This window comes from Haliotis cracherodii, unplaced genomic scaffold (genome assembly GCF_022045235.1).
Source record: "Haliotis cracherodii isolate W230 unplaced genomic scaffold, xgHalCrac1.p SCAF_16, whole genome shotgun sequence".
Taxonomy (NCBI): Eukaryota; Metazoa; Mollusca; class Gastropoda; order Lepetellida; family Haliotidae; genus Haliotis; species Haliotis cracherodii.
The window spans coordinates 19481742-19505445 of NW_027266271.1; the positions used below are offsets into that span (position 1 = coordinate 19481742).

General features: G+C 38.8%; 1 protein-coding gene across 1 annotated transcript in view; it reads right to left on the minus strand.

The window, feature by feature from the left end:
• LOC139463455 (homeobox protein Hox-B4-like) overlaps positions 1–9251 on the minus strand; it is a 43772-nt gene extending 34521 nt beyond the window's left edge. Inside the window, exon 1 of the mRNA XM_071244723.1 lies at positions 9111–9251. The gene's annotated coding sequence lies outside the window, so the exon portion shown is untranslated. The remainder of the gene's footprint in view (positions 1–9110) is intronic.
• Between the last annotated feature and the right edge of the window lie 14453 nt (positions 9252–23704).

The following is a 23704-nucleotide window of genomic DNA, read 5'->3' on the forward strand; positions in this document are numbered from 1 at the left end:
TTTTACACGTGTAATTATTCTTTAATAGCTTTAAACACATATATTTGTAGGTAAGTCGTTATCTAATGGACGTTCGTGGTATGTTGTCAACCTATCTGGGATGTAGACCTACAATTCTATTTGGTTGATATAAACAATAAATCTAAACGAGCACCTGGCCATACAAGCCACGTGCAGAATGCGGTATAGGTGTATTTCATGGCCATTTCTTTCAGCGCTTGTGGAGTATTTCGAAACGAAAATTTCGTTAATAAGAAATATTCGTTTTCGCCTTATGTGTCTTTTGATGTATACATAAATTGAGATTCTGGTTAAATCTGCTGTGTCATAGGGTATGAAAGATATGTGTTAGATATGTATTTCATTTTGATGTACATTTCACATAGATGACATAGATTTCATACGACTATCTAGGTCACAGATAAGTATCAGCAGCTGTCATGGTGTGCGTGATTTTTGATCTCTTGTTTTAATCATTCATGGCTGTATCTTGTAGATTTGTGTCATTCCGATGTGATAAGGTTATTACTCAGGAAATTAATATTGCCACGTCAGCAGTTTTGCCTTTGTTTTCTAAACTATTTGTTTTCATAGGAGAGTTGTCATTTTCAATGATAAAATATTGCATTTTACCAATGTGTCTACGTACAAGGAAGCTGTTGAAGGGGACCAGTCTTTCCACACATGGGGTGCCTTGAATATCGAAATATACATAAAGAATTTCCCCAAACATAATTGTTTCTTTTACCTCAAAGTATCACACCTTAAACTGCCGGGCAAATTAAACCATACACTTGAAAGTTGGATTTCGCCCAAAATGTACAAAAGATCGAAACGTTAGGCTGAAAACAGTCGCCAAAATACTGCAAACTTAAGGTAAAAAACGATGCTACCTGTATCAGATACATCACCATCGAATAACCATTTTTTGTGTTTATTTCATTTTAGCCACCACCTAACATGGGTCGTATGTTTTCTTTTACCCAGCAGTTTATTTTTAATAAACCCTTACGAAATGGGAATAACTTTTTAAAATCATTTTAATCAATACAATACACTAAGATAGCGTTATTGTTTTATTTGCCCTTCTGGTTATTGTATTGCATAAGTCTGTGAATGTATGTATCGAATCATGTGTTTCATTGTCATGCAACCCAAAACACCAACTTCTGTTGTGAAATGCGTGATCTTTGCTCATTTTCACGCACTCGCCCCGTCATATCAATAACTAATCTCATTAATGAATACGTTTATGCCTATTTAAGGAACATTTGTCAATAAAATCTTACCCTTCTCCGATGTTTGTATTTAAGCACTGGGGCGTGAATGAGAACCACCTTAACGATACAGCTAACCGGCACAAACCAACACAGCTTATTATAGACTCCTACACAAGAACAAAACCAAATCTCGCCTGGGACCTGAGAACAGTTCTATTGAGAATTTAAGCATTGTTTATCACGTTAGAACGGGGAAATGTATGACACGTTTGGGACCACTTGCTCTATTGGTTTCATTCATGGCATGTCGCTATGAAAAATGGAGATATGCGGGAGTCCGCTGATGCCTACCGATTTTTGTCTTAAACCCCATAATAAAATTTAAGAAATCGGATTGCTCTAATGATTGTCTGGACATTGGAGCAACGGGACGGTGGTCATCGCATTGACACTGACCACTCTCCCAGCTGGTATCTACAATTGTTACATCCCCATTATTTGATTATTCATGGGTGTTTTCAGACACACAAATACGCCAGCTTAATAACTCTCAATTCTTTAGATTGTCTGATTTAAGTAGGGCTGCAGCGTAGCAATTAGTCTGCTGCTAATAAAAGAACAAATATTTCCAATTCAAATGAAGGCTATTTCGCCATTGTTACAAGGGTCAAAGTCGATGTGAAATCAAGTTAGATTTTAAGGGATAAAAAAACCCACTTCCTCCAGCGGCTGGTGTCGGTTTTCTCTGAATTGTGTTATGCGTGTCAATTATAATGTATCAAGAGACATAACAACGGAAATTTATCATCATTGATAATATGTTTGTACAAATCATAAACATATTTCCTTATGACACATTTGCCGATCATGTTGTGTACAAATACAAAACAAACCTAAAAATGTGTACAAGTTTGATATACGAACTTAAAAATAACATTTGGAGACCAAAACAAGTGGTCATCTACAAACTTCATCACAAACTTCATCACTTTCATCATCAGCATCTATTTATGAAGTATTAAACATAATTTTTGTATACAACTTTGCAACTGTTTTGGGGCGTGATCACAAACACTTGTAACCATTATGTCGTTCTATAACGCTGTCGTCACCCTTCTGACGAAATCTACAGGCTACAACCATCAAGAACGATGACTTACCCTTAATATATCGCCTTCATCAATGTCATCTAATCTTGCTGTTATAATTGATACTCCAGACTGTCGCATGCTCTTCTTTCAGTTGTCCCAGTGTGTGTGTGTGTTATCAGACCATCTCTCACTAGATCCATGTGACATCTACTTGCAATATTAGAACTACTTGAAGCAATTTGCTGACTATCGCTGGCTTGTAAATCAATTCCGACTCCCACCTTTTCACAATACATGTCTAATCGACTCATATGACACATTGTAGCCTTTCCCAAATTCGTCTGACCGCTCCGTACGTATGTCCCAAGGGCACAAACTCGTGCCATTTTCAAAACACTAAGGTTCTTTCCCGGGTAATCTTCACACGCTGTAAACCGATCACTGCTTACATGCAATAGACACATGTTAATTTCAATTAGTGATGGTCTTTGTGTTGTTAATTGCAAATTTGTGATGACATTTCGAGTTATTGTTTCATGTGTATAATCCGGATTGTTTATGAACTTGGGTGCTTATTGCCTATTGTTGCGAGTAAATCATGTTTTGTGCGTTCGTTGATTGCATGTTTATTAGGTCTATAGCATGTAGATTTCACAACAGATGATTTATTGCTATGTGGCAGTTTATTTGCTATAGAATCACGGCTACTCGTGAGTGTGTGGTGTATTGTAGGTGTTACCGAGGTTGTAAAACCACCCATCTATGAAATTGACACTAATAAATAACTAACGCGATAGACTGTGCGATGACTTGATTTTCGGGGCGTTTATAAAGTTGAAATAGCATGCTAACAGGCTATAAAATACTCATGTCATGTGAAGAGGTAATTTGTTCGCTTTAATTGTTAAAATATGGTTCCTTCTGGAAAATAAAATGTCTCCAAACCTGTTGAAAAAGAAATGCTACGCCAGGACGGGAGATACAGCCGACTGAAAACCATCTCATTTTACCATCCTTTTATCATAGGGTAACAAATTAACAATAAAATATTTTTATCCTACATTTACGATCATCCTTGAACTGCATTGCCCACTGACCCTACAATGAAGCCCCCAAACCTCGTTATAACGCTCCTCATTCGTGTAGCATGAAGTAAACTGTTATTCCTCTGAAAACAATAATCCGATAGCCGTATCGTCTTGGATGGAATATATTTGCTAAAAGATAGTAGTTTGCTCAAAAATAATAAATACAATGATCACGTATTGTGTAGTTCATGTGCACATTATGCCTGTGAATATGTGGCTGTGCATGTAAATATGTGCTGATTATTCGGTTACAATATTCAGGATGGTCAGACCACAAAATAATTCCCCGGAAATTCTACCCATTACTATAGTAAATAGTCCCCCATCAGCAACAACTTCAAAGATGTGCATCATATCCATAAATGTTAAGGGTTACATCAAAGTTGTAACAGCGCTGCGGGGGGGCTTTGATTACTTTAAATCGCTGCACTTATTGAACATATTATACTTATTGTATAAAAAAAATGTTTTCATTATTCGAGATCCACAACTATTTGGTATATCAAAATCATAAACATAAAAAAAATATATAGCAATTATTTCAACTGTTTTACCATTCCAACTTTTCTCTCAATATGTTGATAACAACAACTAGTAATATCAACAAATTGTTTTTTACTTGAACTGACAAAATCCACGTCAGCCCCGTATCATCATCAGATGTGATTCAAATCCAGCAATGTCAATTATTGAATTAAATTTGAGATTCTCAAACTAATTCCCAACTACGGCATCCGACATTGGCATTTCACGGGTCACACGATGTGACGTGTTTTTATGGAAGGTCAAATGGATTTCGCCGCTCGTTAGCACGGCAGTGAAATTTACACGAGTAGGGGGACATAAAAGCATGCATTGACCACTTCAGCAGTCCATAGCTTGCTCTTTGACTCCGAGCTGTGTAATTGTAGCTTGGAGTATCGCAGAGGTCCTTGCGACGGCTGGTGAAGAGGGCTCTCTCACAGGATTAGGGCAAGCTTTTATAGGCTTAATATTAAGGGATTCTCTCTTTGGAATGGATTAAATGAAAATAAAATCTAACACCGCTCATGGGGGACGAATAAAACTCTCCTACTACTGAGGAGACACATGGCCGTGAGACTATTGTATTTGACGGAAAATGTACAATGCAATATCTCCAAGGCGAGTTCACGTTACACGTTTGTTTTGTATATTTTTAAGAACCGTGTATTATTGTCACGTGTGCGTGTATATTTCACAGCTTTCTATGATGTGTTGATTAATGTATAACCCTGTCAACAAAGCTGTTTATTACATGAAATATAAACCTGCAACGTATTCACATTAGTATTTTTTATCTTGTATAGAAATTTTGAAAAAAATAGAAATATGATCAATTATGATATATAGATACACCACGTGTATTTGTTGTCAATATTTGGACCATACTCTCAGAAAAAAACTACACACAGACAAAGAATACGCCATAAACATTTGTTTGGCATAAAACTAAATTTGTTTGGGCACATACAACGTGTACAACTACATTATACAAATATGCGTTTTTATCCTTGTCTAACCGTTAAGTAAGTATTGTCAACGTCAATAAACAATGCAAACTGTTGTTGCCCTCCCCCGCCGCATGTTCGGAGGGGGCCTAGCAACGAGATGTCTGTCACCCAAGTACAAAGATAGATGCGCTTCCCTAAGAGAAGCATTAACCTCCATTACAGAGACAAATCAATCAAATATCCAGTCATAATTTCACACACGAGTAATGCGAGAATACCCAATGGACAAATAGCGTCGATAGAAGAAAGTAGATATAGGTTTAGAAGAAAAACAAACAGCTATTCTTTTTCTGCCATATCGGGTGCCTGATATATTCTTTCAGGGGTAATTTGTTTTTTTTGTGATGAATCGTCTATCTTGGCGAATAGTTGCAACTCTTGCAGGCTTACCACGTGTTTGTTCCCATAGCTGCTCATTGCCAATGTCAATACCATTGTATAAGTGTGTGTAAATAATTAGGAGGGGGGGGGGGGGGGGGGGGGGGGGTCTCAGGGTAATTTATTATCTTATTTACTGGCTCATAATTTCAGTGTGTAAGACCATTTTGACTATTTTTGTAATAAGATTGATCACAAACTGTTGAGCACTGCGTCGCGTAGGTTTCGCTGATCTAGTAATGTATACAGACTTAGATATACGGCATGTTGTATGTATTGTATAATGTGTTGGATTTCACAGGAAACATTGCGAAACATGTTTTGTTTAACAAACGAAATGACATGAAACATGTTTCGTGGTACTGTATTTCATATTTGCACTGTTTGATTAATTTTACTTCTACCTGAATCTTAATTCATTTGAATATTTACAGTGAAGCGCAATGGTTTAAGAACAACTGGAAAATGGATCTTAATCAGGTCCTCTTGAAGAATATTTGTTTCATTATATCAGTTATTTAAACAGAAAACTATTATCAATATCAATATTATCAACATGGCTCAATATCACAAGATATTACCTATGACGATATGTCTTATAATAGTACAATATATCAGCGCACATTCAGTCGGATATATGTTTCGAACGAACAAACATACATCTGAATAACAATGCACTGAAATCCTCCTGAGAATAACAGGTTGTGTGACATCTGGTGAATTACTCTGCATTCAATCTCAACATTTCTACTTTAGTTTAAGATATTGACGATATGTAGATAACTTAGAACTCCTAGAAACCAACTGCAATTATAACATGTTTGCGTTGAAATAAATCGATGCTTGATCATACCGATGTCTCCCGATTCGTGGGATTATATTTCAGTAATCAATTTCGCACAATGTGGTGCTGTTATGTAAGAATCCACTCGTGTAATATATTCACAAATACAACCTGCAACTGACAGTCCTCCACACGTACCCTGCGCTGATTGTATGGATATTTGATTGAAATATCCGTGGCTTTTTCTGCATATGGCGAAGCATCCTCGACACGGCGGTCAAAGTGCGGTGGCAGATATTTCTTTCACGAATGACCCAAATGCCCTGTAGTTAATTCGGGAACTGATTAAGCAATTGCAAACGCCGGAATTAAAATCCGAAAAAGAAAATAATTTATAGCCTAGCGCGCATGCTGCCCGCTGATAGGAACTGACTTAGGAAATCTCCCCCGAATATTTACGATAGGGACAGGGCTTCCCCCGATTTCGGCTGATTTAAGGAAAATTGACGTTCATAAATTGTGTCGGGAACATAAAACTGTCAAGGAATACGGTCGGATACATGATTGTCTCTATAAAATAAACATTAGAGCTGTTCTTTCATTGGAGAACGAGCAACTATTGTGAGTTGTTCCTATTTCGGAGTCGGGAATAGAGAGAATATTCTTTTTATTATGTTTTGACACCAAGTTATCGATATTGCCTCCGAGAGGAAGAAATTTGATATATTTTTCCAGTGAGCATCCATTCTCGTGATATTGGATGAATTATTTGAAGAGGATATTGCAATCGATGAGATGTCGGTGAAATCGACATAAAAATCTTCTAAAACAATGCTTGTAATCATGTGTTTTACGGAGTCAAATTGACTGGCCTCTTAACGATGTTGTCGGCATAATATGCCAGTACAATTGGACATAAATATTTCAGAGATTAAGTGATGTTAAATTTAATTGGCATTTTTATTACAAGACGAGTTACGGCAGAATTGTCACGTTTGATTATGCATGGAGTGAAATTAACAACGGTACAAGAAATCGCGTGATAACTGGTGCATGGAAAACATGAAATAAACAAGCTGTATATAAGGCATGTACAAGCAATACACATGAAATGCTACAACTCACACATTACAATAAATTATTAGAACTCATTGTTCAAGAATTATCGTCAAAAACGGGTCATTGAAACGGAAACACAACATAACATTGTTTACCGATCCGATCATATCATTAATTCATAGTTGCATACTAACCTACCGTATTCGAACAAGCAATATACATGTGTAGCTCTGTGTCGATTTCAAGTTTGAGTGGCAGCTAGTTCATTCATTCCTTTCAACTATTCAAGTGCATTATAATAGCAAAAGCAATAAGGCAGGATTAGTGAAAAGACTGCATATTTGTTGGATAATTCGGAAATGTTGGAATAATCCTAGACTTGGTGTGACTTCCGAAGTAGGCACGTTAACGCCGACGAGACTGGTATGAATAAAGCTCGTATTGCAGCACTGTCGGAAAGAAATATTCATTTTCCGATTCCGCGGTATCTGCTGGCCAATCATCCTGGGCGTAATGTAAGTCTCTTGTTTCAACGGGATTACAGAATTTACGGATTGCGGTAATTCACTGACGTGCTACTTTAACATAACAGTACATCTACAGATGAAAGGGAAGATGATGGTTTTCATCGGTTTCCTGGTACCAATACATTTCAAGGCGTGTTGAAATGAATACTTTCTCGAGATGGCGAATAGGCATTGAGATTTTATATATATTGGCCAATCAAACCCTTTGAATAAGTATAAACAGGATCGTATACATATACAAATAGTCATGGCTGTCAAAATGTCTGTTATTTTCAATTTTCGTGAAACCGTTTCTATTACTGCCAAGTATGACGATTTTACAGCGCTCGTTTTACGATTTACACTTACAAATCTCTTCTCATAAAACATTTTGTGACAAAATACTTACTTAAGCGTATATATAAGGTAAGTAAAATTTCAACATACATATAGACATATTTTCAGTAAAATATTCTCTTTTGACCATTTGCTGTATTGTGAGAATGACTTATGGATCAATCCACACTGAACACTTCAGTATAAATGGGTGATATGCCCATGTAAACAAGAGACGTAAACATATATCTGAAATGCACACTTATCGAATACTCACACAGGACGATGTTACATGCATTATCAAGTACACTTATCAGCTATATACCTATTTCACTGTTGAACACAAACCTAATCGAGATCACCTGATTATCGATATCGACTGAAACATAGCGGTACGGTCATTTATTTTGCATTAAATCTTTTGAAATATTTTCGTTCATGTTAGCGGTTAAATCAATTCATGAAATGTCAATGTTGTGGGTCACTGTTTGTAATAGATTGATGACAACTCCGTTACCAACACCAACACGTCCCCGAGAACGTTGCGACAGATGGGGCGGATCTGAAGAAATACATTTTTCATATCAAGACAAAATTCCTCGAACAATCCATATTCTTTCTGCTAACTGATTAAATCCAATTCTATTTTCATGAAAAATTTCCCTCCCGGGGGTTTATGTGTTTTTAATAGGCCCGAATTAAACAAAGCCACGGCAAAGTCATAAACTTAATCTCCCCTCGACAATTTCATTTCAAACCGAGATTTTTCTTCTCACTGCTTCAACGTCTTTAGCTTCTTTAACAAGAGCTGCGACAATTAGTCGTCCCTTAAACACGTTACATTATTGCAATAATAATTGGCAAATTGCACACGAGAAATAAAACGACGAAGGATGATTGTATGGAAAAAAATGTCACCGAAATTAACACACCATAAAATCCTTCCCTCTCGTTAAGAAGATTGTACAATATTTATGAGAACTAAGGCTTGTGACCACTCGGTTTGAAAATACCACGGTCATCTCACACCACTGTCCACTTCCACCTCCCGGTCAGCTAGTGGTCAGTAGCAGCGTTAACGGATGTTCACAAAACCATAAAGGATCATTAACTTACCAGTTCAGTAGTAAATCTTCGCCTATCACTGTTCTCGGTGGAATGAAAACTCGCTGAGCAAAACACTGTGTTTCAGCTGTGAGGTTAAAAGGCCTCTCGCCCAATCGCGAGCCGACAGTCGCCAGCCGAAGTCGTGTAGCGCCCGAGGTCCTACGAGTGACTCGGCATAACTCGCGCTTCAAAAGTGTTGTGTTTGCTCGTCGACCAATCCGAGAGGCAGCCCCACGTCTGAGATACCTCGGACTCTGTTGCGAAAGCCCGGGTACGGAGTCTGTTTTGTAGCGTTGCTTTAGATACAACTTTGAAATAATATCAAGATCTGTACTCTGAGCTGAATCTCAGATAGACATTATTCTTCCTGGTCAAATGATATCTTTAGCAGATATCTTGAGCTCCCATGCGCGCACTAACTGATTTATGTGTCCGTCCCAGTATATTTCCCTCTTGTATGATTCATACGATGTGTAATTAAGGCAAAGTGGACGATTTTTCTTAAAATATTCCTCTAACTATCTCTCTTATCTCTTACGAGGAAAATATTGTTTGGAATAATAAAATTGAAAGATCATTTGTTTGGAACTGGGGTGATTCTTTAAAGATGTCCTGCGTTAATTAACATGGAAAACTCCCCATCGATGCTAATAGTGTGGTTTTAAGTATGAGGAGCGTTTTAAATTCAAATCAAGAATCTGTTTCTTATTTTCTTTTGATTCTTATTGGATTTTTATGCATAATTAATATCCACTAATTGCAGGGACCTGTGCCTTAAGGTCTTAAGGTCCAGCGGACACATGTCATAAAATGTACAAAAAACATTATCTGTTACCATGTACACCATATTACACTGTCGTCAGCTGATACTGACTTAAAGAACACCCTCACCCACATGAACGATGTAAATGACGTGATCCTTGTAGGGAATTGTGTGGTTCTATTTGTTTCAATGGAGACACGTGTCATGTTTGACCATAATAATACAACACTGATTCCAAACTATCTTAAAGCACTGTAGGGTGATCAGCGAAAAACGCTTTACTAATACGTTGTTGTTTCGTCTCTCGCCTTTCAAAATCCTTTCGTCACTAAAACAGAGGTGCATTTATAAAGAGAGATTTGACGTTTTGCCAGTTGCAATATCGGGCAATGTGTGATGTTCAAAACAGCGTAAGTGTTGACAACGTTGTAGATCTCAGCTGCAAAGTTTGCACAGAAAATGGATATGTTGATAGAACCGTTAAACTGAACCGTTATATTTTCTGAAATTACGGTGCTAAAAAATCAGATCGAAAGAACTGATACCGCAATTGAACTCAGTCTGTTTGTACCCCTGTGCTGCACAGTTGGGGTGGGTGGGTGGGTGAGTGGGTGAGTTAGGTTTAACGCCGCTTTTAACTTTATTCCAGTTATATCGCAGCGTGTCAGCTTAATGTGGGACGAAATCCCGAAGTTATGCAGGTCTAAGACGTTTACCACTTCGGTGGAACCCACGAACACGGGTATGGTGCTGACAAACCTAGAAACATAATCGGGGCGAACCGGGATTCGAACCCACAATCATAGGTTTCTGGCGTGCCCATGGGACTCAACTCTGCACAGCGAATCGCGGAGCCTTGGACGACTGAGCCACCCGTGTCCCCTACAGTTAGGAGTTGGTGAGAAGTTTCTACCTTTACTTAACATTGGCCATCAGTGGTGTATGCAAACTATCGTCACCTTAGAGTGAGTGGGTGAGTGAGTTAAAATTTATTGTCACGTCGGCAGTATTTCAGCCATATCGTGACTAAATCAAGTTGAACAGGAATAATATATAAATATGGACTATAAAATCTGTCGACAAAGGACAGTAAATTCACCAGACTATCACAGATATGATTTAGATTTAAAACTAGCATGTTAGCATAAAAAAGGTGACAATTCGGAACATTACATTATAAAATTGGGCCAGAGATCAGCAGGAACCAAAGTTAGGCCACCATACTAGGGACCATGGGGACTTACGGCATCGTCACCTTAGATATGAACAGTTTTAATATACATAAACACGACAAATCACCTTCAATAATCATGAAAAAAAATCTGCAAAAAATATCTGTTATAAGATTCGTACAATATCATAAGCATGTCTTTTAGAATCACAAGGTGTTCGCGAAAAGATCTGCGTATCCTTCCCAACCGGTGGCAACTTCACAAACACATGCAAAGTCATGTCAAGTGTTCTGAACAGACACGGGAAGATATTGGACAAGCCAAATAGTGAACCGCATCGGACATTATTTTTATCAAAGACAGAACCCCAGCAAGTTTTGAAATCGACAAGTGAAATGTACTCAAAGTGAGTATTGATTGAAATCGACATCACTGCCCGCAAGGTGAATGAAACGATGATGTTCCCCGCACCGGGTCGTGTCACCGTATTGTGTGAAAGATAAACGTGTTCCTTAGCATGCATGTCCATGACACACCAGTCATGATAGATGCACGTGCCTTTTTGTGTCTTTTAGAAAAGAAGAATTCAGCCCACTTAATTATGTTAAAATAAACGATAGAACACACGCCCTTATCATAAGAAATATGCCCTTTGAACGATTCCGGTTATGAATCAATATGAAAATGTTATGACGCCAGGTGTTTGTGAAAAGGTTGCATATATCACAAACAAATAAAAAGACAGGCCAGGCCAGTGACTTGAATTGACTCGGGAACATATGGTACTTAGTGCATCACATTTATGTTTCGTCACTGATATTGCGAGTTTTACCCACATCAGCGTCCACTTGGAATGTATGTAATAAGTTTTTTACAACACGCGTCAAATTGATACCCCTTTTGACAGTATCGCTCATGAAATGATATAACATATTATCCGCGTGTTCATTAACTTTACAGCTATATAAATTTCGAAATAAATGTATTTTGTATGTTATCCAATTGTTCAATCGTTTATATTTTCCATCGTCACAATTATCACACGAGGCCTCAATGTAGCTAATGCATTGTAATGCATTATAATGCATTAATGGAAGTGTTCCGTTAATTTCAAGTGAGTCTCATTATGTTTGTTGTTTACCTTGAGTGTTAAAAGTAATTGTAACATTGATCTTTATGTAACGCGTGGTCAAAGTAATAATATGATACAGCTTTGCATATTATTTTTGGATATTTTGATTTATCTTAAAAGACTTGTCACATCTCTCTCACGAAATACATCCCATCTTGTGAGTTACGTCATGACTGAAAAGAGTTAATCGTATTAAAGTCGACGGATTTTAAGTTTAAGGAAATAGTAGAACACCGAGTCACAGCATCCCCGGGTTGAGTGACAGATATATGGTCGTATCTTCTGCCGGGGGCCATCGACGAGCTATCGACAAATGAAGGAAACGACTAACACGCGACAAGACATCGACAAGTGAAATAAACAATCTCTCATTTCAGGCGGGTACGGTGACACACGGACACTAGAACACATATCTAGTACATTGCAAGCGCGGGTAACGAGAAAACGACATGTCATTTTCGTTTCCGGATTAGCATAACAAAGCTACAGATTTACATACACCCTGAGGCTGCTTGTGTAGTTTGATGCGTATTTATTGAAAACTAAACAATGTAAAGTTAATGAACACACGCGTGGATGTCATATCAGCTGATGAGTGAAATTGACAAAGGAGGTACGAATTTGATTGGCATTATCAGTTTGTCAGTAATTGACAAGAGATGTATGTTTTGTATCTTTGATACTGATTTATGTATATATCTTCTACCTTCGACTTACCTTCGAATAATATCGCCGAAAAAGAAGATAAAACATTTTTTGCCCTCCAGAACATAATGTGGATTTTATTGAGACAAGATCATTAGAGTATGAATATTGATATGGCGTAATATAATGCGTTGCCTTTAATTACCCTCGTCGATACGATGCATTTGATGAGGGTACTTGTTCTTAATGCACACAGGGACCAAGCTTGAGTCAGGGAACACTTTCCAAATGATGAATTTCCTGAAATGTATGATGCAAATCCTTCGTCAGATTGACATGCATTCCCGACAGTTGTTGTATTATTATTGGTAATATGTACAGATTAAAATAAATAAATGCAGCAAAGAGGGTTTAGGTGATCCTGGCACAGTCAGGCTCGTTAGGTTCCTCATCAATTGAGGGCCTTTGTCCCCACGACACTGTTTAATGAAATTCATGAAATTCATTAGTAATTATGTATAATATATATCATAAGATATATGGGGGTACGGGTGGCCCATGCGTCTGAGGCGCCGCGATTCGCTGTGCAGAGTTGCGTCCCTTGGGCACGCCAGAAACCTATGATTGTGGGTTCGAATTCCGATTCCACCGATAATGTTTTTAGGTTTGTCAGCACCATAACCGTTCTCGTGGGTTTCACCAGTTGTACAGACATCTATATCATGCGTGATTGAGCTTTCCATCCATGTTAAACTTACATGCTGATAACTGAATTATTCTTCAAAGTGGCGTTTAAACAAACTCACTCACTCACTCACTCACTCACTCACTCACTAAATGCAGCTTTTACATTGATTTTTTAATTAACTTCATTTTATCATGTCTGATTAAACACAACATTTATTTTAACCTTCCCTGAAAAAAAAAAAATTTATTGTCACTTGAGTCGGAATCGACCGCTTATTTAATTAAAATAACCAGTTTTATATTTTCAGCCATTATACTCAGAATAGGAAACGGATTTCCGGACAAACAATTCGAAATAGAAATGTTTTTATTATTTACAATCCTAAATATTAAGATCCGTGTTAGAGTAGGTCTTCAGGAACCCATGCTTGCCGCAAAAGGCGACTATGCTTGTCGGAAGAGGCGACTAAAGGGATCGGTGACTTGTTTGATACATGCCATGTATCCCAATTACGTGGATGCTCATGATGTCAATCACTGGATTGTCTGGTCCAGACAATGTATACCATGACGCTTTTTGTATGGGGTTGTTGTATTGCTATAAATTCTGGTATCGTCACTATTTGAAAGTGCTCATGATATAGTTGGAATCTTTCATTAGATTTTTTTATTATTATGGAAACCTATCGCCATTATTTTATTGCTATCATCCGACATGACGCGTAGTGGCCATCCGGATACCCATATCGAGTTGCTAGGCAACAGAAAGTGACTATCAAACACACAACGTGTAGGCGATAGGGGATGGTGAATCCGGTTTTAGAAACATATTTAAGCCCAACCCAGAATTTTGCATGTTGACATACTGTTGATGACTGTAAAACGTATAACCATGTGTATCACATGGTCAAGGTCGTCTTCAAGTAGCATCTTTTTAAAGGCAAAAATATACCGTTATATTGCATTGTAATAGTGTTGTGTAAACCAAATTACGTTTAACTGTTTTAGTGGCGTCGTACATGTAGCATAAGAATGTGGAAGACTTCGTGCTGTTTTTTTACGTTGTCTTTATTTGTCGGCATTAGACACACTGCCTTTACTAACTGCTTTTGTTTGTGGCTCCACGTGTGATCATGGAGATATCTAACAGTGAAAAATGAATAAAGCATTTTTATTTCAAAAAACGTCTCAGAACAGAAAGTCTGGAAAGCTGGCAAATGCAAGTCCACATAGCTCAGTTCTGATGTCATTGGCATCAGTTTCCTTTCAAGTGTTCATCAGTACCCTATAAACAACCGTTCCATCGCACCACACCCGTTTTTGTATGTTGGAAAGAAAAAAACGGCAGCGTTATACGAGACGCTTGTCTATAACAGAAGGGCAATGCCACCAGAACCAGGGCGTAACGTCACTTTTGAACTGAGCCGTTGTATTTCAGCTTACGTTACCCGCCGGTGTGACAATGTTCCCTGGCCTTAACTAGGGCAGGTTTAACCATTGTTATTAGTATCATGTGTTAGACTCAGACATTGATGTTGTATTGATTTTGGTGATGTGAGGTGAAATGGGGTTTAACGTCGTGTTCAAGCATATTGTAGTTATATAGCGTCGTGCATGAACGTGTGTGTGTGTGTGTGTGTGTGTGTGTGTGTGTGTGTGTGTGTGTGTGTGTGTGTGTGTTTGTACTATCCTGACTATTGCCGATTTTATAGTGCTACCCCACTAAGATACCATGCCGCAGTTTGACACTCAGACACAGTATACTGACTCCGAGCCGACCGGTCCTTGTTTTTGCCCCTTTATGCCGAGCGCCAGACAGGGTAACAGAAAGTATAATCTTTATACGTCATTTGGTATGACACGACCGGGGATCGAACCCAACGCGTTCCGATCTCCGGAATGACGCTCTACCACTAGACCACGGAGGCGGTCTTGTATGATTTGGCTTATCATAAACTGTTTATTTATATACACCTTAAAAATTGATTTCCCTAGTGAGGACTTCGGGTCCCCACAACCTATGCTGGTCGTTGGGGGCCACTCAGTGGATCGCGTGGTCAGGTTTCGACCGTTGTTCATAATATCAACCACTGGTTTGTCTAGTTTCGACATGATTATTTACACTGCTTTTTCACACAGCCTTCAATTAAAACACTTATTACAACATATATTTCAACAAAAGAAGTTCATGTATCATGAATATGTTTGGGATATGTTTTCGTAGTGAAAACTGAGCACACAATTTCATAAAAATATGCCCAAAATATTTATGATCCCTAACCTTTTTTGTTCAGTATATTACAACGAAGAATAAAACCCACCCCTCAATAGTATAAATATAAACGAGATTATGGTGTAACGGAGTATGCTCCACTTAATCATGTCAAACCTCGAACTACGGCCATTTCAATCGTATTTGAAATAAAATATACCCTTGAAGATCCGGGTTAGAATAGGTCTTCAGCAACGCATGCCTGCCGACTCACGGGATCGGGTGGTCAGACTCGCTGACTTGGTGCATGTCATCGTATCCCAATTGTGTGTATCGATGCTCATGATGTCAATCACTGGATTGTCTGGTCCAGACTCGATTATTTACAGACCGCCGTCATATAGCTGGCATATTGCTGAGTGCGGCGTTAAACAACAAACAAAAAAAACCTAAGTATCAAGAGAACTGTGCTGTGAACAGTAGTCGAGGAACAGTATCTCTGTTTAGTGGGATGAGAAAGCCAGTTGTTAGCCAAATAAAATAAAATGATATTTGTAAAAAAGTAAACACCTGACACAAAACAAAACATTTCGTTTGATTTGTATGAGTTAATTTGTATAAGATACGCCGACTTTTAAGAACCCAATCTTATGAATTAGAAAACAATAGTTGAAAATGAATAAAAATACAGAAGAAACAAAAACGGTGTTTGAAAATCACTTCCGAACAGTAAAATCCAATTTCGTTCTTTGTTCCAAGGTAGGAATTTTGAAACCGGAAGTTGGTCCCGAGGGTCGTGTTTTGCGGTTTCCCAGTTGGGTCGGGTGTCTGTATCCAAGGTCTGCATCCATCGCTCCAGGTGAGCGGTCGCGCACCGCCAACTCACTGACTTTAATCACTGTCAATACATTCTCTCTTGAGACACAGCACTACAAAAGTTGATGGATTAAAAAGTCGCATCGGCGAAGCTACGACCTACGTTTCCCCGTAGCTGGGGTTGAAACTGCATATTCAAACAGCGGGCCGAAATGGGAAATAAATTGATTTTGGTGATAATCCTGCATTGGATTGTTCTGCAGTTGGTGGCCAAGTCCTCAGGGACGGTAGGGAGAATATGTAAGACATGGCGCCAGTTGCCAAGAAAAATCGGGTTTCGAACTATTTCTTATACAACCAATTTCATACGCGTGAAGATCCGGTTAGAATAGGTCTTCAGCAACCCATGCTTGCCTTAAAAGGCTACTGTGCTTGTCGTAAGAGGCGAAAAACGGGATCGGGTGGTCAGCCTCGCTGTCTTTGTTGATGCATGTCATAGTATCGTAATTGCGCTGATCGATGCTCATGGTGTCAATAATAAGATTGTCTGGTCCAGACCCGATTATTGTTCAGACCGCCGTCATATAGCTGGAATATTGTGGAATATTGTTAAACAACACCAAACAAAACAAACATACCAAGAAATCGGTTGTAACGAATGTGTGGTTATAACGAGGACAGTCTTTTACCGCAGATATAGCACTTGCGTACATGGATATAGCTAACATATTGATATAACGAACTGCGTTTCAGGTCCATCAGTGTTCGATACATGCGGAGTTGTCCGTACTGTGTACCATCTTTCTATCAATCTGAACTATCGTGGTTCACTTCTCTCGTTACGTCGAAGGCCCGGTTCGATTTCCAACATGGGTACAACGTGGGATGCTCATTTAATCACGACGGCGTGAATCGTTGCTCATAATATCAACCACTGGTAAGTCTGGTCTAGACTCAATTATTTACTGAACGCCGTTATATGTCTGGATAATATCTGAGTGACCCGTCGGATAAGAAACAAACAAATGAAACTCTCCGTACAATTCATTTACGATGTGTTAAGACATATATCTGTCTTGACGAAGGCCAGGATTCGAATACCCGTATGTTTGGGCGTCTCCCGCCGTCAAAATGTGCTGAAATACTGCTTAACGCGTCTGACTCATTAATCATTATTATTAAGATATTATTATAAAGATAACGGTTCAGGTATATGCATAGATATATTTGCAAGGTATACGCATAGTTTGAATGCCAACAGTTTTTATTTTTCACCTGAATAAACTCAGTTTTTTCTTTTAATACTTCAGTAGATGTATTACAAAACGTAAACATAATAACATGTAAGTTGCGAAATGAAAACATATATTTGACATCCGTGTCAACATATCAAAATTCTTTCATTATGGTTTACGAAGGCCCTGCTCATTGATTGAACAAACCAATTGCTGTTGGACAAACCCTTACCACACCTTGTCCTTTAAAGTTTTATCAGTTACATCTTAACGTTTGCAAAAACACTTTCATATGTACTTACCACATATCTATCTACAGTTACATCCCTGGTAGATGGAGGGGCGGTCGGGTGGTCTAGTGGCTACAGCGTTCGCTCGTCATGCTGAAGTTCCGGGTTCGATTCCCGCCCTGGGTACAATGTGTGAATGCCATTTCTGGTGTCCCCCCGCCGTGATATTGCTGGAATATTACTAAAAGCGGCGTAAAACCAAACTCACTCACTCGTGGTAGGTGGTATTAAATCGTGTTGCAAATAATCGCACCTGCTCTTAAAGATTTTGCAAACATCGATGAGTTTCTTAACTAAAATCAATGTATTTACTATTATCTGCCAAACAAAATAAATGACAGAAATATATGAACAGGCATTACATTTGTTTTAGAAGTCTGCTGTGTTCACAAACGATGGAATTGTAAGAAGGATTTATTTCCCCTCGCTCATATGAACATTATGAGTCTTTATGCTATTCAGGCGTAGTTTCTGTTTTGGGAATCTTGAATTCTTGGTTCCAGCAAATCATTTGTAACCTCACAATTAGGCAAGGATTTTTTTATATCTGGAATCTGGTTCAATTTCGATATTTCAAATTTTGATGTAAATGTGCTGTGATTACTAACTGTTTCCTGATGTATTTAAACATAATTCATTGTCCGAATGATTCATAGAACACAGGTCACATCCCTATGTATCGCCGTCGAGTGCGGCGTTAAACAGCAAACAAACAAACAAACAAACATCCCTATGCACAGTTATGCGCAATGTTCAAGTATTGTGAGTATATTAAAAACAGACAGTGTGCAACATATATTATACATGGATACATCATGAAAAGAGCCTGTCCTTCAGATTTATAAAGTGAAATATATTCAGATGTTCACGACGTCTTGAGTTCGTTAGAAAAGAATGCTTTCCTTTCTAAATGGAACTTAAATATTTCACAATTTGTCCTGAAACCATTTCTGTAATTGCTTTGGTCATGGATATCCCATTTGCCTGTCTGGAAATATATATAACGGTTGTTCTCGTTTCATTTAAAATGTTTTTCATATCGTTTTGGTTCACGTTTTACGAAGGATGGCCATCAATAACCCACTCTACCGTATCGTCACACTGTTCTCAAATGGATTTCTGAGAATACCCCTAATGGTTCAAGTACTCACATTAAGAGATATACCATCTGATAAAAATTGTAGAATATGATATGTGTGCTCGTAATAATTTATATGTGTTGTGTGTATATGTCTATTTCTGTCTGTCTGTCTGTCTCTCTCTGTGTATCTCTTTCTCTCTCCCTCTTTGTGTGTCTCTGTCTCTCTCTCTTTCCCTCTCTCTCTGCGTCCCTCTCCCTGTCATTCTGTGTGTTTGTCTCTCTGTGTCTCTCCCTTTTTGTGTCTCTCTATCTCTCTGTGTCTTTCTTTCTCTCCCTCTGTCTCTCTCCCTTTTTCTGTGTGCGTCTCTGACTCTCTCTCCCTCTGTCTCTCTCCCTCTTTCTGTGTGCGTCTCTGACTCTCTTTCTCCCTCTCTCTCTCTCCCTCTTTCTGTGTGCGTCTCTGACTCTCTCTCTCCCTCTGTCTCTCTCCCTCTTTCTGTGTGCGTCTCTGACTCTCTCTCTCCCTCTGTCTCTCTCCCTCTTTCTGTGTGCGTCTCTGACTCTCTCTCCCTCTGTCTCGCTCCCCTCGGTATCACTCTCTCACTCAACCCCCACCCCAACCCCCCTCCCCTCTCTCTCTTACACATCATACACACACTTTGGATGACCCCCGGGGGATGTTCTTGTCATGAGAAGTGTAACAGGACAGTACTCTGTTATCCTAAGTACCATACATCGAGGACGACAATCTGCTTTCAACTTAACAGCTAAAATGGGAAGGATATTAATCATTAAAGCATAGACGGACTACTGCAATAGTTGGCGTTGTGTCTTCGCTTCACAATACTTTGTGTTATGAAAACTGACATATTCGTTGACGTATATTCATTCATTTGAATGAAAATGAGCTTCGCTCCATTAGGGGGGGGCACGGGTGGCCCAGTCGTCTAAGGCGCCGCGATTCGCTGTGCAGAATTGTCCCTTGGACACGCCACAAACCTATGATTGTGGGTTCGAATCCCGGTTCGCCCCGATTATGTTTCTAGGTTTGTCAGCACCATACCCGTGCTTGTGGGTTTCACCGAAGTGGTATACGTATGAGACCTGCATCACTTCGGGCTTTCCTCACACATTAAGCTGACACGCCGCGATATAACTGGAATAATGTTAAAAGCGGCGTTAAACCCAACTCACTCGCTCCATTTGGCAGATCACAGGAGTGTTCATTTCAGCCAACACTACGACCCTTACTGTTCTAAGAGATACTTTATCGTAATCATTTCTTCATCAAACCAAATTAACAATTGTGGATAAAACAATGTCATTCAGTATTACAAACAAACACGAATCTAACAATTACATAAACAGATCAATTGTTTCAAATCAACCCACATATTGATCTGTGATAGGATATAAAGCATAGTTGATGATGTGTTTAAACGATCTGATCATAATATGGCAACGTGAGCTTTTTGTGTCATATGGGTCAACTGGGTCATACACTGTCATTTGTCTCTTTTCTAAAAAATATTAAAAAAACCATTTAATATTAGAAGACGCGGGTTAACACCTTTTGAATATGCTGGACAGACAATCCAATAACGCCTAGTTACTTCTATATCCTGCTGGGATCTAGACGCTTTTATAATATTTTTTTTTATCATTTCTTGATATTATCACGAACCAACACGATGTCATGTACATTTCTGTACTTTGTCTTTTTCGTCTTGTCATACATTTGATGCACAATATTTAATATAAATGGGATTATGTTTTATTATTGTTCTCTAAGAATGGCACTCAAAGAATGTATTAATCGAATTCACTTTTCAAACGGCAAAGGGAATCCTGCAACGAAGCCGAAAGTGTAGTATATGGAGATGTGAATCCATCCTCAATATACACCTCACATTGTATTAAAGTCCTCTGCCACCACACAATAAAGAGAGCTGACGCAATTCCTATTGAATTATATTATCGATTGGTAAATCAATGATGAATGGGGGGATATTTTACCCCCGCTTCCGAGTTGGCGCGTTGTCAACTTCACGCTGACGCAACGACCTCACTGCATGGCCAGTAATGCTCTTCTGAAGATACTCATACCATTGTCAATGCGTTTTGGTAGGATACGCTGTATCCGTTAGGCAGTCGTTCGCCGTTCGTCGTTCGTCGTTCGTCAACAGTTCGGGGCAGTGTATAAGCAGACGAATTGTGTTTGATATATGTTCTAATTGCTGGTATGGCTTTCTTTTGATTTTGGTCATGAATTATAAGCATCGTTCGCAATGTCAAAACTGGCCTCATTTATGCTTAGGTCAGCATAAACGGCACTCTCGAAGACGTTAGGGTTGACATCTGTTTTCCATTTTTGACGTAACAGGCTCTGTCGCACACGCAGTTGTTGCTGAATGAGTGAGTGAGTGAGTGAGTGAGTGAGTGAACGATGCTTTGGCCGTATCAAAGCTTCAACACAATGCCTTCTATGTTCAAAAGGTCATCGTTTCGATTATCTACCGAAACATATTCCTTGGGAATGAGGGGCAACATAGTGATGAATGAGTTTTGTGTTACGCCGTTTTAGGACTTTTACAGCAATATCACATCGGGGTACACTGGAAATCGGCTTCAAAACCGAGTTATCGAATCATGAGGAGAACGGCAGTCAAGACAAGTGTATATTTAGCACTACGAACCGACGTATTCTCGCAAAGTATAGCAAATAAATATATCCACAGCTTCTAAATAACAGACAAATTCTAACGTCAGAACTTGGTTTTTGCTATGATCCTATTCTGACGTCAAAATGACTGGACAATACTAATTACAGATCCACCGACGTATTTGTAACGTACATGGTGCAGCAAATGGAACTTGTTAACGGTCGACAGGAAACTGTCATATCAGGTTATAGATTTGCGTCATAGATTGTGAAATAGGTTTACAAAAAGGTAAAGCAACATGAAGAACCTTCTAAATTCGAACTCCTGTAATGCTAAGCATCGGCCCTACGCATGTCTCGATCTACGGGTATCCCGAGACCTACACCGAGAGCAGTACTTGTGTCTACCTGTGCCAGCGCTCACAAAAACATGTCATTCTTTTCATCACGCCTGCGATGGATGGATTGGTTGGTTGGTTTGTTGTTTAACGCCGCACTCAGCAATATTCCAGCTATATGACGGCGGTCTGTAAATAATCGAGTATGGACCAGACAATCCAGTGATTAATATCATGAGCATCGATCCACGCATTTGGGATCGATGACATGAATCAACAAAGTCAGCGAGCCTGACCACCCGATTCCGTTAGTCGCCTTTTACGACAAGCATAGTCGCCTTTTACAGCAAGCATGGGTTGCTGAAGACATATTCTACCCCGGAACGATGGATGGAAGCTAACGCCTCACAAACAATAATTATGGTGATTATGATGACAACGACGACGACGAAATCGATGGTGATGATGATGACGCAACGACGACGACAACAACGACGACGACGATGATGATAATGACATCATCAACAAGTGATTTTTGTCATTTTAAAGACATAAATGTGAGTTTGTGCTCGGGTGTGTCAAACTATACGTGACCGGGGATTATATATATTTAACAATGATCATTGCATAAAATGTTTGTATATAATATAATTATGACTGTATAAAACACATAACAAACTTTCTTCTTCTGTTTTCAAGCAAACCCATGCTTGTCGTAAGAGGCGAGTAACGGGATCAGGTGGTCAGGCTCGCTGACTTGGTTGATGCATGTCTTCATATCGCAATGGCATAGGTCGATGGTCATGATGTCAGTCACTGGATTGTATGGTCCAGACTCGATTACACCCATGTATTTACAGACCGCCGCCATGTAATGTTACTGAGTTCCAACCAACCAACCAACCAACCAACCAATCAATCAATCAATAGCTGCGGAGTTTGCCTGAAAGACGAAGAATCAACTCCTATCCTTATTAAACCAAACGCTATTTTTATATTCCAAAGGACGAACATTAAAAAAGTTGACAATGTTTCTTTTCCATATGTATTGTTTGGCATTTAGATAATAAAACATAGATCTGTATGTAAATTCATAACCGATGTGAATGACCTTGGGATTATTGTCAATGAATCTCAATTTCCATCATTACGCTGAAGAAATAGTTTACCCTTTCATATTATAAACACGATGACAGTTTAGTTAATTATATACCCTGAAACTCAATTACCTAGAACACAAATGAAACGAAATCACATCAGCTGTATTAACACTTGTTATGGCGAAGTCCCTTAGCATACGTAAGCCTTCTCCCCGAAAAACCACTTGAAGACCAATGACGGAACATACATTATATTCTATTTACAAATCAGCAACGAGATAATGTACCATTCAGAACTGCATTACCTTAAGAAAATTGTCGACAGTGATACAAGTAGTTTCGATAATAATCTAGCTGTTACGTCTTTAATCCAATTTTCCAGTCCCCCGCATTGCGTCTATACAAGTTCCGATTTATTCTGACATTAATGCTACGGATGATTAAGACTTGAAAATACACATGCATCCTGT